At 43.8% G+C, this 17,999-nt stretch overlaps 1 long non-coding RNA gene across 1 annotated transcript in view; it reads right to left on the bottom strand.

Annotated features, from left to right (window-relative positions):
• Positions 1 to 324: 324 nt before the first annotated feature.
• LOC133641198 (uncharacterized) overlaps positions 325 to 17,999 on the bottom strand; it is a 64,306-nt gene continuing 46,631 nt past the window's right edge. The window contains exons 3-4 of the long non-coding RNA XR_009824267.1: positions 9,157 to 9,233; positions 325 to 935 (exon numbers count right to left, since the gene is read on the bottom strand). This is a non-coding gene — a long non-coding RNA (uncharacterized LOC133641198). The remainder of the gene's footprint in view (positions 936 to 9,156; positions 9,234 to 17,999) is intronic.

The raw sequence follows: 17,999 nt of genomic DNA, 5'->3' as shown, positions 1-17,999 counted from the left end.
GGTGATTGGGGTGGGCCCCTCGGCCGTCTGGGTTTCCGCCTCCCGCTGGACCGCCAGGTGTTCCTCCGCCAATTTCACCGCTGCTTTGACGTCCGGGGGGCTGTGGTACTTTACCCACGCGGAGGTCCTGGCCGGGATGGCCTCCACGAACCGCTCCAGGACGATGGCTTCCAGCATTTTTGGATCCAACCCGTTAGGCTGGAGCCAACGGGTTACTGCGTCTCTCAGCTGGAACGCCAGCACGAATGGCCGGTCCCCTGGTCCCAACTTCATGGCCCGGAACTTTCGCCAATGGTTTCCGGGGCTGCTGCCGACCCGGTCCAGTATGGCGTGGCGCAAGTTTGAATACTGCATGCGAGCGGCCGCCGGGAGACACAATGCCACTCGCTGCGCCTCCCCCACCGGGAGAGGCAGCAGTTTCACGCCCCATTCCTCCTCCGGCCACTTACATAATGTCGCCGTGGCCTCGAAGACATCGAGGAATGTCTGGGGGTCCTCCCCCTCCACCATGCGCTCCATGGAGGACATGCCTCCCGCCGCCTCTGCTCTGTCCATTAGCGCCTGCAGCACCCGTGTCTGCTGCCGGCTTGCCGTTGACACCTCGGCCAGCACTTGGCCCAGTGCCTCCAGCGGGGATGTTGTCGACATACCTTCTGTGGTCCGCCTTGTTGGGTGCCACTGTGAGACGTTTCTGTCTCGGGTTCCTCTTGGACCACCGGGGAAGGCACAACACTCTCGGATGTGGTTTTAACAATTGTTTTAATTCCCTTACACAAGTCTCTCTTGAGCTTTTCAGCTCTTCGCACACACAATGTCTCTACTTGGCTTTTCAGCTCGTCTCACATATAATGTCTCCGTGTTGGCTTTTCAGCCCTCTCCTCCAGTGTCCTTCCTTCCGTGCTTCCCGGCTTCCCCTCTCATGGTCTCTGACGCTGCTAATAAAGGAACAGGTGATTAGATAACTCGTTCCAGCTGAGCCATCCACTCACCTGTCTGCTGCTTCATGGCCGGCCCCCACACACACCCCGCCCGCAAGGAACGCGCGACCACGCCCCTCTCCACAGTAAATAAATGTGCTGAGAGAATAAGTTCCGGCATTGCTTAAAATTACCAAATACGGTAAATACTGTACAGTCGTGGTCAAAAGAGTACAAACAGTTCAAGTTTTGTTTCATCTGACCACAGAACTTTCCTCCAGAAGGTCTTATCTTTGTCCATGTGATGTCAGAAAAATTTAGCTGTTTGGCCACAATACCCAGCGATATGTTTGGAGGAGAAAAGGTGAGGCCTTTAATCCCAGGAACACCAACCCTACCGTCAAGGATGGTGGTGGTAGTATTTTGCTCTGGGCCTGTTTTGCTGCCAATGGAACTGGTGCTTCATAATGTGTCATGAGAAATGCAGATATAAATTAAATACACAGAGGACATGGGAAATTAAATGAGCTCAAATATACCTACAAACGAGGCATAATGATACAATGCGTACATAAAGCTAGCCTAAATAGCATGTTAGCATCGATTAGCTTGCAGTCATGCAGTGACCAAATATGCCTGATAAGCACTCCATATATAAAATCAATAAAGCTCACCTTTGTGCATTCACACACAGCATAAAACGTTTGGTGGACGATATGAGACAACGAAGGAGTTGCATAAAACATATCTTTCTTTGGCAGCCTCGGAGAAAGTTGTGTACATGTAAACAAACTCCGGTGAGTTCAAGGACTGCCAAAATTAGTAGGACAAAACGGCACTCGCCAAATACTCTCATCATAAAAGCATGTTTAATAAAAATAGTGGGAATTTCTAACTATTAGGGAGGTTTGTGTCATGTTTGTCCTCCTACAGCAGGGGTGTCCAAACTTTTTCCACTGAGGGCCGCACACGGAAAAATTAAAGCATGCGAGGGCCATATTGATATTTTTAATTTTCAAACCATAACAAAGTATATGGATTTTGTTTGTTTTTTACCTTTAGGGATCCCGGGGACCATAAAGGGTCTAAGTCATTAAATTGTTAAAAACAAGTCAAATTATTATTTTTTTAATTTATATAACGCTTACAGTAAATCTGTACAGTATATCAACTTCAGGTTGATATAAAGTTTAAAAAAACAAAAAGGTTTTATGCCTTTTCTGTCAAAGACAACTTAGTTTTTTATAATACAATTGAAATATGCAGTATTTCCTCCACTGCCCAAAACATTCAGAAAGCAATGTTTGATGTGAAGTAATTAGAGCCTTAAAAATATCAATAATGCAAGACACCATTGATTTCAATTCATTATTATTTTTGAATAATCACAGTGAAAAGATAAATAAAATCCCATTAAATATATTTAGGATCCAAAAGGTGCCCCACTCAGAAAGTGATACATTTTTATTATTTTTTTTAAAACTTTCAACACTTAAGTTACGAGCTCAACTTCAGATATATCTGTCGATTTTACGTTTAAACTATTATTTTGTTTGTTTTATGCTCTTTTGTCAAATAAAATGTTGATGTTTTTGTATGGCAACCACACAATATATGCAATATTTCCCACATAAAACATTTTAAAGTGAAATATTTGAAATAATTGGAGCCTTGAATAGGTCAATAATTCATTATAACATTGATTTTTTTTTTTTTTTGGAGCAATGGCAAAAAAAGAAAAAAGAAAAAACAAAGATAGACAAAAGAAAGAAAAAAAGCCTGCATGGTAGCTTTGTGTCAACATTGCAACTTTGTCTAATTAGATTTCACCTCATTCCACTTTTTTAAATATTTTTTTAATTTTTGCAATAGCATTTCCAGAATGTGTGGCGGGCATGTAAACAATTAGCTGCGGGCTGCAAATGGCCTCCCGGGCCGCACTTTGGACACCCCTGTCCTACAGGAACCATTTTAAACAAAAATATATTTTTTCCTGCCCATCGTTTTCTATTTTCATACATTTTTGAAAGAGCCGCATGTTGCAGACCCCCGCACTAATGTATGGATGACGTGTATACACAAGCCTAATGGTTTTGTATTCTCTTCCAGTGGTCCCTCGCGGCACCTCAAAGTGTCCCGGGGGCATGTGAGGGTCCAAACCCTCCGTCCTCATGTTAAAAGCCTGTTCCTGCACATACGTTTAGTCAGTATGTGCTCACGCCCACAGATACAAGCACACAAATGCCATTGTGTCGTGAAAGGGGAGCCCTTTGACGGTTCCATTATGAAGCCTACACAGGCCAATTACCTTTTTTTTTTTTTTTTTTTTTTTAAAGGGAATGTCTGGCCTCCCCCTGACTGCCCTCCTTTCATCCCCAGCATCCCTCCATGCGTCACTCACACAGATCAGGTATATAACGTTTCCACCCGGCTCGGTAGTTGCTGCAAAATGTTTCCTGTCTTTGGCTCGCGCTGATGACTCGCAGATCGTTTCTCTTCTCGTCATCTTCCCTCATAGCTGATTGTTTGGGGCGATACGGCGAAACGACTTAACAACTGAGGTCGGTTGACAGAAAGTCAAAGGGGGTAAAAGTCTAAAAAGTAGGAAAATATGGATAATAGAGCGAGCGAGAGCATGACCGAGGTCTCCATTGGTGGTTTGTTTGATCAGGGAAGAGCAGGAGTCCCCCACCTTCCTGCAGCCCCAGTCACCCATGCCGATTCATCCAAATGGATACCAGAACACCCCATAGAAGCTCTAGTACAGCTAGCGCCATACATCACATAACACAAGCCAGACTCGTGTAATCACACACACCTCAGTGCCCATCCAATCAATCCGTCGGTAATTTCTCAAACTATCATGATCAGGCGACTGGATAGAACAAATTGCCAGACGCTATATTATTGCTGTGTAACGTCTACTTAAAGTGTTATTGGCGTCTATAAATTGTAAACTCTGCACAGCGTCAAATTCCCTGCATGATAACACATACTAAACTGCAATTAAAGACCACCAGTAAAAGTGCAAAACCCAAAACCAGTGAAGTTGTCACGTGGTGTAAATGGTAAATACAAACAGAATACAATGATTTGCAAATCCTTATATTCAATTGAATTGACTGCAAAGACAAGATATTTAACGTTCAAACTGGTAAACTTTGTTGTTTTTTGCAAATATGCCTGCAACATGTTTCAAAAAAAGCTGGCACAGGTGGCAAAAAAGACTGAGAAAGTTGAGGAATGATCATCAAACACTTATTTGGAACATCCCACAGGTGAACAGACTAATTGGAAACAGGTGGGTGCCATGAATGGGTATAAAAGCAGCTTCCATGAAATGCTAAGTCATTCACAAAACAAGGATGGGGCGAGGGTCACCACTTGGTGAACAAATGCGTGAGCAAATTGTCGAACAGTTTAGGAACAACATTTCTCAACGAGCTATTGCAAGGAATTTAGGGATTTCACCATCCACGGTCCGGAATATCATCAAAAGGTTCAGAGAATCTGGAGAAATCACTGCACGTAAGCGATGATATTACGGACCTTCGATTCCTCAGGCGGTACTGCATCAAAAAGCGACATCAGTGTGTAAAGGATATCACTACATGGGCTCGGGAGCACTTCAGAAAACGACTGTCAGTAACTACAGTTGGTCGCTACATCTGTAAGTGTATTGTAAGTGCAAGTTAATACTCTACTATGCAAAGCCAAAGCCATTCATCAACAACACCCAGAAACGCCGCCGGCTTCGCTGGGCCCGAGCTCATCCAAGATGGACTGATACAAGGTGGAAAAGTGTTCTGTGGTCTGACGACGTCCACAAACTGGAACAAAGAGGAAAAGAACCATCCGGACTGTTATAGGGTCAAAGTTCAAAAGCCAGCATCTGTGATGGTATGGGGGTGTATTAGTGCCCAAGGCATGGGTAACTTACACATCTGTGAAGGCACCATTAATGCTGAAAGGTACATACAGGTTTTGGAACAACATATGTTGCCATTTAAGCAACGTCGCTACCATGGACGCCCCTGCTTATTTCAGCAAGACAATGCCAAGCCACGTGTTACAACAGCTTGGCTTCATAGTAAAAGAGTGCGGGTACTAGACTGGCCTGCCTGTAGTCCAGACCTGTCTCCCATTAAAAATGTGTGGCGCAATATGAAGCCTAAAATACCACATCGGAGACCCCTGACTGTTAAACAACTTAAGCTGTACATCAAGCAAGAATGGGAAAGAATTCCAGCATTAAAACAAGTGAGAGTGAGTGTAGAGTTTGAGCAGAAAATGCTGTATTGCTGTTCTCTTCTTGGGTGTTCCAGTCGTTCAAATAGAGAGATAGGAAATAGCTTTCATAGAGTCCCGAAATAAGTGGTTCATGAAGGTAATAAAGTCAGGGGGAAAAAAGCGAAGGTGCGTCAAAGGAAATGGCTCTTAAAAAATATCACTTTAATCATCTTGTGGAATACAATCGGACCACTTGTGTCTGCAGCGATCACTTTGGAAAATGCTTGTTTGAGCATTCGATTTGTTTGAAAAACTTTCTGCGATTTAATCGAGTTCATTCTCTACTATATTAGTAGTTTGATCGCAGAATTAAAATGAAAAGGACAAGAGATCACATTAGTTTGTGTTCTTTTGTGGTTGCTATGCCTAAATATAACTACAAAGACCTGGTTTTGCAAATAAACTAACGTCATGTTAAGTCCTAGTGATAAATATTGTGATAGTTGGTCCAACCCACTATATTTTCACTGTCCATTTTCATAACAGAAACTAAAGTTTTGTTGTTGTGCAGGAAAGCCAAGTGCTTTATTCGACACTGATGACCACATTATAGCGTCTTTGGTGATATTTGTTAGCATCAAGAAAATATTCTAATTATTAATAAACAAGATGAATAAATCTCTTGTAAACTCAACAGCATATACTCAATCTTGATGTCGCGAGCAAACATTGCTGAACAACAGGGACATTTATAGTTAAATAATGACACAACATATGAACTTCACAGCATAAAAAGAACTACAGACATGAACTGTAAATGAGACTAATATTTGTAGTAGGAAATCAACTGCGAACAAACTTATCTTGTTTCTCATTAGCGTCAAGATTAAAGCAGCACTCGTTGTGTCAATCAAATATGTTACTTACCGATGCACGAATAAGTCCAACTTTGTCTTTTACCTATTTACTTTGTGGACCCCTCAGATGTAAAGACATGATGTGCTGCCCATCTTTTTTTTAGTTTACATTTGATTATTAGCAATCCGGGGAAGGTGTTAGTTTAGGGTTGTAGCTGCCTGGAGGTGAACTTTTATTGCGGTTTTGAAGGAGGATAGAGATGCCCTTTCTTTTATACCTGTTGGGAGCGCATTCCACATTGATGTGGCATAGAAAGAGAATGAGTTAAGACCTTTGTTAGTTCGGAATCTGGGTTTAACGTGGTTAGTGGAGCTCCCCCTGGTGTTGTGGTTATGGCGGTCATTTACGTTAAGGAAGTAGTTTGACATGTACTTCGTATCAGGGAGGTGTAGTGGATTTTATAGACTAGGCTCAGTGCAAGTTGTTTAACTCTGTCCACCTTGAGCCAGCCCACTTTAGAGAAGTGGGTAGGAGTGAGGTGGGATCTGAGGTGGAGGTCTAGAAGTAACCTGACTAGCTTGTTCTGAGATGTTTGGAGTTTAGATTTGAGGGTTTTGGAGGTGCTAGGGTACAAGGAGGTGCATGCGTAATCGAAAAAGGGTTGAACGAGAGTTCCCGCCAGAATCCTCAAGGTGCTTTTGTTGACCAGAGAGGAGATTCTGTAGAGAAATCTCGTTCGTTCGTTAACCTTTCTGATTACCTTGGTTGCCATTTTATCACAGGAAAGGTTAGCCTCTAGAATGGAACCTAGGTAGGTGACCTCATCTTTCCTGGTGATAACAATGTCACCCACTTTTATGTTGAAGTCATTGACTTTCTTAAGGTTGATGTGGGACCCAAACAGGATGGATTCTGTTTTACCCAAGTGTATGGATAGCTTGTTGTCAGCGAGCCAGGTGCAAGTTCTACAGAGCTCAGCACTGAGGATTTTCTCCACCTGTGACTTGTCCTTGCCGGATACCAGCAGGGCAGAGTCATCCGCAAACAAGAACAATTCACAGTCGCATGCCGATGACATGTCGTTTATGTATATATGAACAGTAAAGGTCCCAATATACTGCCTTGGGGGACTCCACAGCTCACCGAGAGGGGGGTTGGGGGGGGGACACGGTGCCGTTCACCTCTACCACCTGCTCCCTCTCCTCCAAGTAAGATTGCATCCAGCTCCATGAGGTTTTGTTAAATCCGATTGCTCTGAGCTTATCCATCAGTATAGCGTGGTTAACGGTGTCAAAGGCCTTCTGAAGGTCCAGCATGACCATGCCGCAGTATTTGCCCGCATCCACCTCATGTTTGATGTGGTCGGTCAGATAGAGAAGACATGTGTCAGTGGAGTGGTTAGTTCTGAATACCGTGAGTGTCAAATGAAGTGAAGTTGTGGCGAGCAGTAACGTCTCGGTGATGATAAATGGTTAAAATTCTTCAAAAAATATTGTTCTTAAGAGCATATGAATCCACTCCATCCAATTGTAAATATTTTTTTCATGATCGCTTACATATTTGCCTCTAAACATTTGAAAATATGCCTAAATCTGCACTCATGCAGGCAAATAAATGTAGCCTCTGAGACCCTAGAGTCTAGGGTCCCCAAACGTTTTGACCCGGGGGCCGCCTTGGGTTAAAAAAAATTGGCCAAGGGCCGGGCTATATATATATATATACACTACCGTTCAAAAGTTTGGGGTCACATTAAAATGTCCTTATTTTTGAGGGAAAAGCACTGTACTTTTCAATGAAGATAACTTTAAACTAGTCTTAACTTGAAAGAAATACACTCTATACATTGCTAATGTGGTAAATGACTATTCTAGCTGCAAATGTCTGGTTTTTGGTGCAATATCTACATAGGTGTATAGAGGTCCATTTCCAGCAACTATCACTCCAGTGTTCTAATGGTACAATGTGTTTGCTCATTGGCTCAGAAGGCTAATTGATGATTAGAAAACCCTTGTGCAATCATGTTCACACATCTGAAAACAGTTTAGCTTGTTACAGAAGCTACAAAACTGACCTTCCTTTGAGCAGATTGAGTTTCTGGAGCATCACATTTGTGGGGTCAATTAAACGCTCAAAATGGCCAGAAAAAGAGAACTTTCATCTGAAACTCGACAGTCTATTCTTGTTCTTAGAAATGAAGGCTATTCCACAAAATTGTTTGGGTGACCCCAAACTTTTGAACGGTAGTGTATATATATATATATATATATATATATATATATATATATATATATATATATATATATATATATATATATATATATATATATATATATATATATATATATATATATATATATATATATACATATATACAGTACAGGCCAAAAGTTTGGACACACCTTCTCCTCATTCAATGCGTTTTCTTTATTTTCATGACTGTTTACATTGTAGATTGTCACTGAAGGCACCAAAAAAGGTGAAATAACTGAAAACATGTTTTATATTCTAGTTTCTTCGATGAGCTTCAAGAGGTAGTCACCTGAAATGTTTTTCACTCCCCAGGTGTGCTCATCGAGAGAATGCCAAGAGTGTGCAAAGCAGTAATCAGAGCAAAGGGTGGCTATTTTGAAGAAACTACAATATAAAACATGTTTTCAGTGATTTCACCTTTTTTTGTTAAGTACATAACTCCACATGTGTTCATTCATAGTTTTGATGCCTTCAGTGACAATCTACAATGTAAATAGTCATGAAAATAAAGAACGTTTGGCCTGTACTGTATATACAGTATATATTTATATACTCACAGATTAGACAAACTGCCTTCTCCTTGCACTGAACAAAAAAAAAAGTCATATGTCCACTGATGTTTAAAAACTCTACACTCGGAATCTATTTTACATTTCCCCAACGATTTCGCCATTTTTTTTTCCTCATGCACTAATTGACTGAAAGCGCGACACTGCGGCGCGAGCGTGATGACGTCACCTTATCGATGGGAAAATGCATTTTTAGACAATAATAATAATAATAAGCGGCTAAGAGACCTCGAGAGTAACAAGCAGTAGAACATGGATTGATGGATGTGCTAGAAAAGACAGATAATAAAAAAAAAATAATAAAATAAAAAATAAAATAAAATACATTTTACCTTGGATTTCCCACTGGCCGATTTTGGACGCTGGCGGTCCGTACGTGGCCCGCGGGCCGTAGTTTGTGGACCACTGCCTGAAACCAAAAAGTGGCACGAGGTCACGTGATTGCAACCCACCTATTGCCTAGGCAGCGATACAACAAAGTAGTGATGAGACAGTATCAGCTGTATATTCCATGAAGGAGAGTTGGTTTATTAAGTGTTTATTTACAAATTAGCATCGCAAACATATTTGCGAGTCTGTGTGAATGGTGTTAAAGTTAAAAAAATGGTTATGTGTATACATAATGAGTGACACTTCCAGGAGCGTTGGAGTGGGGGGTCAATGGGGGATGTTGTACTGGGGCCCTGATCACAGTGGGGGCCCCTGAGGTTTTGTAAAGTTGGAAAATGTTTTTTACTGCCATTTAATAAACTATTTATAACTATACAAAATACACTATATTGCCAAAAGTATTTGGCCACCCATCCAAATGATGAGAATCAGGTGCCCTAATCACTTGGCCCGGTGTATAAAATCAATCACTCAGGCATGGAGACTGTTTCTACAAACATTTTAAAAGAATGGGCCGCTCTCAGTGATTTCCAGCGTGGAGCTGTCATAGGATGCCACCTGGGCAACAAATCCAGTCGTGAAATGTCCTCGCTTCTAAATATTCCAAAGTCAACTTTGTTATAAGAAAAGTGAAGAGTTTGGGAACAACAGCAAGTCAGCCACCAAGTGGTAGGCCACGTAAACTGACAGAGAGGGGTCGGCGGATGCTAAAGCGCATAGTGCAGGGGTGTCCAAAGTGCGGCCCGGGGGCCATGTGCGGCCCGCAGCTAATTGTTTACCGGCCCGCCACACATTCTGGAAATACTATTGTAAAAATAAAAAATAACATTAAAAAAAGTGGAATGAGGTGAAACCTAACGAGAAAAAGTTGCAATGTTGACACAAAAGCTGCCATGCAGGCTGTTTTTTTTCCTTTTGTCTTTCTTCATTTTTCTTTTTTTGCCATTGCTCCAAAAAAAAAATAATGACAAAAAATTCATGTTATAATGAATTATTTTCAGGGCTCCAGTTACTTCAAATATTTCACTTTAAAATGTTTTATGTGGTAAATATTGCATATATTGTGCAGTAGCCATATAAAAACATCAAAGTTTTCTTTGACAAAAGCGCATAAAACAAACAAAATAATAGTTCCAGCATAAAATGGACAGATATATCTGAAGTTGATCTCGTAACTTAAGTGTTGAAAGTAAAAGAAAAACATAATAAAAACGTATCACTTTATGAGTGGGGCACCTTTTGGATCCCAAATGTATTTAGTGCTTTTTTTATTTATATTTTCACTCTGATTACTCAAAAATATGAAATTATTAAAATCAATTGTGTCCTGCGTTATTGATCTTTTAGGGCTCTAATTACTAAATACTGCATATTTCAGTTTTACTATAAAAAAAACTAAGTTGTTTTTGACAGAAAAGCCATAAAACATTTTTTTTTAATTTGTATTACTTTATATCAACTTGAAGTTGACAGAGATTTACTGTAAGCATTAATAATTTAAAAAATAATAATAATCTGACTTATTTTTAACATTTTAATGACTGAGACCCTTTATGGTACCCGGGACCCCTAAAGGTAAAATCAATAAAAAATGCATATATTTTGTTATGGTTTGAAAATGAAAAATATCAAAATGGCCCCCACATGCATTAATTTTTCCGTGTGCGGCCCTCAGTGGAAAAAGTTTGGACACCCCTGGCATAGTGCAAAGACTTTCTGCACAGTCAGTTGCTACAGAGCTCCAAACTTCATGTGACCTTCCAATTAGCCCATGTACAGTACGCAGAGAGCTTCATGGAATGGGTTTCCATGGCCGAGCGTCTACATCTAAGCCATACATCACCAAGTCCAATGCAAAGCGTGGGATGCAGTGGTGTAAAGCACGTCGCCATTGGACTCTAGAGCAGTGGAGACGCCTTCTCTGGAGTGATGAATCACGCTTTTCCATCTGGCAATCTGATGGACAAGTCTGGGTTTGGAGGTTGCCAGGAGAACGCTACATTTTGGACTGCATTGTGCAGAGTGTGAAATTTGGTGGAGGAGGAATTATGGTGTGGGGTTGGTTTTTCAGGAGTTGGGCTTGGCCCCTTAGTTCCAGTGAAAGGAACTTTGAATGCTCCAGGATACCAAAACATTTTGGACAATTCCATGGGGTGGCACTTCAAGTTCATATGTGAGTAAAGGCATGTGGCCAAATACTTTTGGCAATATAGTGTATTTCATAAATGTTAATATGAAATTGATATAGTTGTGATTAAGAATGTCAAATGTCTGGAATAAGGACAGGTGATGGAAGGAAGGTAAACATAAAACAAATGTATGTGTGGCAGCATAGGAGAAAGTTACGTATAGTTTCTCTTTTGCATTTCATTGCCCAAATCTTCGGTGCATTCGAGGACCTTCGATGAAAGTTACAAACAAAGTTGTCACTAGGTTTTCAAAACAGAGTAACTTCTAGGAGATGGACTAACAAAATCGTAATAATAACTACTGATTTGTTGTATCCACTGATAATAATCTTATGTGGACTGTATCAGCTAATCTCTAGTTTGCACCCAGAAGTAAAGGGAAACGTGACAGATTTATAACCATGTATAAGTGAATAGGTTATACGGTTATTGAAAATGCATATTATGGCTATTCTATGTTGAATTTGTTGACACAAAATGTACAGCACAGGCCAAAAGTTTGGACACACCTTCTCATTCACAGCACAACTGATGGTCCCAACGCCATTGATAAAGCAATAAATTCCACTAATCAACCCTGAAAAGGCACACCTGTGAAGTCAAAACCATTTCAAGTGACTACCTCTTGAAACTCATGGAGAGAATGCCAAGAGTGTGCAAAGCAGGAATCCGAGCAAAGGGTGGCTATTTGAACAAATTAGAATATAAAACATGTTTAAGTACATAACTCCACATGTGTTCATTCCTAGTTTTGATGCCTTCAGTGACAATCTACAGTGGAAATAGTCATGAAAATAAAGAAAGTGAAGAAGAAGGTGTGTCGAAACTTTTGGCCTGTACTGTATATATATATATATATATATATATATATATATATATATATATATATATATATATATATATATATATATATATATATATATATATATATTTATATATAGAGGGGGTTTGTTCAGGGTTGGGCAGCAGGATGGTACAGGGTTTAGTGTGTGTGCCTCACAATAAGAAGGTCCTGGGTGCGATTCCCGGGCTCCGGGTCTTTCTGTGTGGAGTTTGCATGTTCTCCCCGTGACTGCGTGGGTTCCCTCCTGGTACTCCGGCTTCCTCCCATCTCCAAAGACATGCACCTGGGGATAGGTTGATTGGCAACACTAAATTGCCCCTAGTGTGTGAATGTTGTCTGTCTATCTGGGTTGGCCCTGTGATGAGGTGGCGACTTGTCCAGGGTGTCCACAGTTTCCAAAAACAATTTGAAATGTGGACTTGTCAGACCACAGAACACTTTTCCACTTTGCATCAGTCCATCGTAGATGAGCTCGGGCCCAGCGAAGCCAGCGGCGTTTCTGGGTGTTGTTGATATATGGCTTTGGCTTTGCATAGTAGAGTTTTAACTTGCACTTAGAGATGTAGCAATAAACTGTAGTTACTGACAGTGGTATTCTGAAGTGTTCCTGAGCCCATGTGGTGATGTGGACTCGTCAGAGTTTTGTAAATATGTTAATCCCATCTTTAAAAAGACAGAAACCTAATGAAGTTGTTTTGTACATTTGGCTGGTTTTCCACCGAGTCTATGCAATATTTCATGTTTTAATCCATGTAAACATACCAAGGGTATGTGAATGGGGTGGCGACGTTGGGTGGAGGGTGGAATGGAGTCTTTAGGAGTCTTGTGTATGGGGGCCCAGAATTTGGTGCTCCGCCCCTGGTTATGTCTATAGCTTCAAAGGACAGTGGTGCAGATGCCAAAACAGTATGGGAGTTTCTCTTTCTTTGCCTACACTGTGTGTGTGTGTGTGTGTGTGTGTGTGTGTGTGTGTGTGTGTGTGTGTGTGTGTGTGTGTGTGTGTGTGTGTGTGTGTGTGTGTGTGTGTGTGTGTGTGTGTGTGCTCTTGTATTTCTACCCTTCTTGAGACATCAACAAGGAAAAGTAGCGTCGATATGAGGACCGGTGAACAAGTTAGGACATAAATCATGGTCCAAATACGGAAAACCATTGCATCTAATAGAGAATGTCTCATTCGCACCCCTGGTGGTGAAATCTATCAAAATGAGGGTGGTCCCAAAACGTTTTTAAAAGTGTTTAGGTTTTAAAAGTGATCCCCCTCTGGTCAATAGGGTTGGGTATCGTTTGAATTAGAACGATTCCGATTCCGATTCTGATTCTTTGTTTCGATTCCGATTCCTGGCGATTCTCGATTCCGATTCTTCTTGTACCATGCCGGGATCAATGTGTTTGACAGGTAGTCCCTGGAAGGTGGTTTTTATTTTGGGTTGAGAGTTTTCACCGTATCCCTGCAAACATAAACAAACATGTAATGTTGCTGTTACTGTTTAGCCCAGTATCAATTAGCTTAGCTCTAACGTTATTGCTTAACTAACCTAAATGTCGGAGATTCCACCTCTGAAAAGGGATGCAGTCTTTTGACTATGTGTGCAGTGACCTTTCTGTGGCACTCTTCCGTCTGTGGCACCGACATCTTCCCCATTGCCGCTACGGTGAACGGAGTACGCTGAGCACATCGCGGAGCCTGGCTAGCAGGTTGTAAATTGTCTATGAAAAAATATGCGGGCTAATTTGTTAGCTGCCTCGACGTTGGCGCAAAACACATTATTTATTGCATATATATTGTTTTACTTACCGGATTCGGACTGCAATGCAGTCACTGAGGTGCTAGGCTGGGCGTCAAAGCCAGAGGAAGAGGCACAGGAGGACAGTCGGCGCAGCGCGTCGAAGACGGGACACGCATTTATTTGTACTCGGAGGTACTTCATCATGTTCGACGTGCACCCTCCTAAGCACGAAACAGTCCTGTCGCACGTGTTACATTTCGCCAATATTTCATTTTTTTTAGTAAAATAAAGCCACACTTCGACCGCCGACGCCCACTATCCATGCTTGACTGACTCGCTCGGCTACATAGGCTCGGCTATGCTAACACTTCCGGCGGTGGGCGCTTCTTCGTTGGTGTTTAGCGGCTTCTTCTTCCGGTCGGCGGACTTATTCTTTTTTTCCGGTCGGCGGACTGGGTATCGAAAATAGGATTTAAAATTTAAACTTTTGAACGATTCTGGGAGAATCGGAAAGTTAGTCCCGGTTCCAATCGATACTCGATACCCAACCCTACTGGTCAACATATGAAATAACAAGTGTGTGTAAAATTTTGAAGTGATCCCCCTCTGGCCAACATATGTAATAACAAGTGTGTGTAAGGAATTGAAATGTGCCCCTTTTGGCCAAAATTAATTAAAAAAAATTAATAAATATGTATATCGAGACATACTGTAATAACTTGAAGTAAATAATGAAAACCAATTACAAACAAAAAATAAAAAAATTAACTAAAAGCTTACCTTTTTTATATGTGCATAGTATGTATATATTATTAATGTTGTAAATACAATTCTTTATATATCTAGAAAGGGTGGTCTTAAAGAGGTAGGCATTTTTCGGAGGTCTCAAGAAGGTAACAGATACAACAATGTGTGGTGTGTGTGTGTGTGTGTGTGTGTGTGTGTGTGTGTGTGTGTGTGTGTGTGTGTGTGTGTGTGTGTGTGTGTTCTTGTATTTCTACCCTTCTTGAGACATCAACAAGGAAAAGTACCGTCCATATGAGGACTGGTGAACAAGTTAGGACATAAATCATGGTCCTAATACGGAAAAGCATTGCATCTAATAGAGAATGTCTCATTTGCACCCCTGGTGGTGAAATCTATTAAAATTAGGGTGGTCCCAAAAAGGAGGGATTTTTAAAATTGACTGTGTGTCGGTTTTAAAAGTGCTACCCCTCTGGTCAACATATGAAATAACAAGTGTGTGTAAAAAAAATTGAAGTGATCCCCATCTGGCCAACATATGTAATTGTCATGTCTGTGTTCATGTTTTTGTTTGGCCATGTGCTGTTTTGTTTTTTGGACACTTCCTTAGTTCCTGGTTTCACTTCCTGGTTTTGTTTGTCACCATAGCAACCATTAGTTTCACCTGTTCCACGTTTGGACTCACACACACCTGTCTCACGTTTTCACAGTCATGTCATGCACCTGTTCACAGTTAGTCACGCACCTGTTTTCACTTTTCATGTCACTATATAGGCTTTTCTGTTTCTGTTGTTCGTCCTGGCGACATCACCCATTCATGCCATGTTCACAGTTCCTTGTCACGTTAGTTCTTGTCTCATCTCTTGTCACGTAAGTTTTTGTTTGTTTAATGTTCATAGTTCTCCGCCATTGTGCGCGCCTTTTGTTTTGTCTAGTCAAGTTTTTTACCTCCGCTGTGAGCGCCTTTTGTTTGTACCTTTTGTTTGAGTTTATAGTAATAATTAAACTATGTCTTTACCTGCACGCCACGTCCGTTCCATTTCTTTTGCACCACGGGAGAGCAAACCTCGCCATAGACCAAGTTATGACAGATGTCGCCAGCACGAGAGCTCTCCCGCAAAAAAATGGGACAATTTTGACGAGGTAACGTGGGAGGTCCTGCGCGCCATGGAAGCCGAGACACTCCGCCATTCCCCCATGGAGCGCAGGGATCTCATGTGGGGTCCGACCGGCAAACTGGTGCCGATCAGCTCCCTTTGGTCCGAGGATGGCGCTGCGTCACCGCAGTCCCGGAAGCGCCGCTCCCAACGAAGGACGTCAGGGAGGGCTTCCACAAGCATTGGAAAGGACGCATCGTTCCCGCAAGCTCCTCCCCCTCCGGGCGGAAACGAGCTGCAGCCAGCCCGGCTTCCCCAGGACGACGTCACGCCGCTGCCAGTGGGTGACGTCATGGATTTTTTTCCCCTGAACTCTTTTTCTTGTCAGCCACATCCAACCAAAGACTCTAAATCCATGATTAAATATTACCAAGACATGTTTTTAGAAATCAGATCCTGTCAATCACAGTCACCCAATTTTCATGCCCCGCCCCCCAGGACTCATGCCACGCCCAAGTCAGAAATTTTTTTTTCACCCACAAAAGCCCAGGTGGGGGGGAACGAAAGACCTTTTGGACAATTTAGAGGGGAGGATTCTGCCCTCCTCCTGAACCCCCTCCGCCCACCCCAAAAGACGGTTCCAGACCGCGGGGAGCGCGTCTGGGATCCGCTCCTTGAGGGGGGGGCTAGGGCTGGGAATTGTTCAGGTGGGGTGGGTCAGCATCGTCACGCCAAGCCACAGCCTCCAGCACGACCACCACCACCTGTCTTTCGACCTGCCAAGCCACAGCCACCAGCACGACCCCCACCACCAGTCTTTCGTCACGCCAAGCCACAGCCACCAGCACGACCACCACCACCAGTTTTTCGACCATGCCAAGATCCACCTGCTCCACGCCCAGCTCCACGCCAAGCGCCACCAGTACCTGCTCCACGCCAAGCGCCACCAGTACCTGCTCCACGCCAAGCGCCGCCAGTACCTGCTCCACGCCAAGCGCCGCCAGTACCTGCTCGACGCCAAGAGCCACCCGTCGCAGCGCCACGGCTGGCACCCGTCGCAGCACCACGGCTGGCACCCGTCGCAGCACCACGGCTGGCACCCGTCGCAGCACCACGGCTGGCACCCGTCGCAGCACCACGGCTGGCACCCGTCGCAGCACCAGCTCCACCACGCCAAGACCCACCACGCCGAGCTCCGGTACCAGCTCCACGACGGCAAGCTCCGGTACCAGCTCCACGACGGCAAGCTCCGGTACCAGCTCCACGACGGCAAGCTCCGGTACCAGGTCCACACCAAGACCAAGACCCACGCCAAGACCAAGACCCCCCACGCCAAGACCAAGACCCCAGTCAAGACCAAGACCCCCCACGCCAAGACCAAGACCCCAGCCAAGACCAAGACCAAGACCCAAGCCAAGACCAAGACCAAGACCCCCGCCAAGACCAAGACCAAGACCCCCGCCAAGACCAAGACCAAGACCCCCCACGCCAAGACCAAGACCAAGACCCCCGCCAAGACCAAGACCCCCACCAAGACCAAGACCAAGACCAAGACCCCCCACGCCAAGACCAAGACCAAGACCCCAGTCAAGACCAAGACCCCCCACGCCAAGACCAAGACCCCAGCCAAGACCAAGACCAAGACCCAAGCCAAGACCAAGACCAAGACCCCCGCCAAGACCAAGACCAAGACCCCCGCCAAGTCCAAGACCAAGACCAACCACGCCAAGTCCAAGTCCAAGACCAACCACGCCAAGTCCAAGTCCAAGACCAACCACGCCAAGTCCAAGACCAAGACCCACGCTGCCAAGACCATGACCCACGCTGCCAAGACCAAGACCGCCAAGGCCAAGACCACCCACGCCAAGCTTCGCCGCCTGACGCACCACGCCAAGCTTCGCCGCCTGACGCACCACGCCAAGCTTCGCCGCCTGACGCACCACGCCAAGCTTCGCCGCCTGCCACGACAACGCGCCCACCTCCTCGTCGGCCAAGGATGTGGCCATTCCATGGGCGTCCGCCACGCCAGGTGCGCCGACCTCCTCGTCTGCCACGAATGTGGCCATTCCCAGGTCGCCCACCTCGTCAGGTTCAGCGGCGGTCTACCCGCCGCCGCCACCTGACTCTGCCCCGGTGGATTCGGGGACACCTGGTCTGGCGACCCACCGCCATGTCCCCCTCCCC

This window comes from Entelurus aequoreus, linkage group LG23 (assembly GCF_033978785.1).
Source record: "Entelurus aequoreus isolate RoL-2023_Sb linkage group LG23, RoL_Eaeq_v1.1, whole genome shotgun sequence".
NCBI classification, from domain to species: Eukaryota; Metazoa; Chordata; class Actinopteri; order Syngnathiformes; family Syngnathidae; genus Entelurus; species Entelurus aequoreus.
Note: the sequence above shows the minus strand (reverse complement) of the source record. Positions and strands in the feature narration are given on the sequence as shown.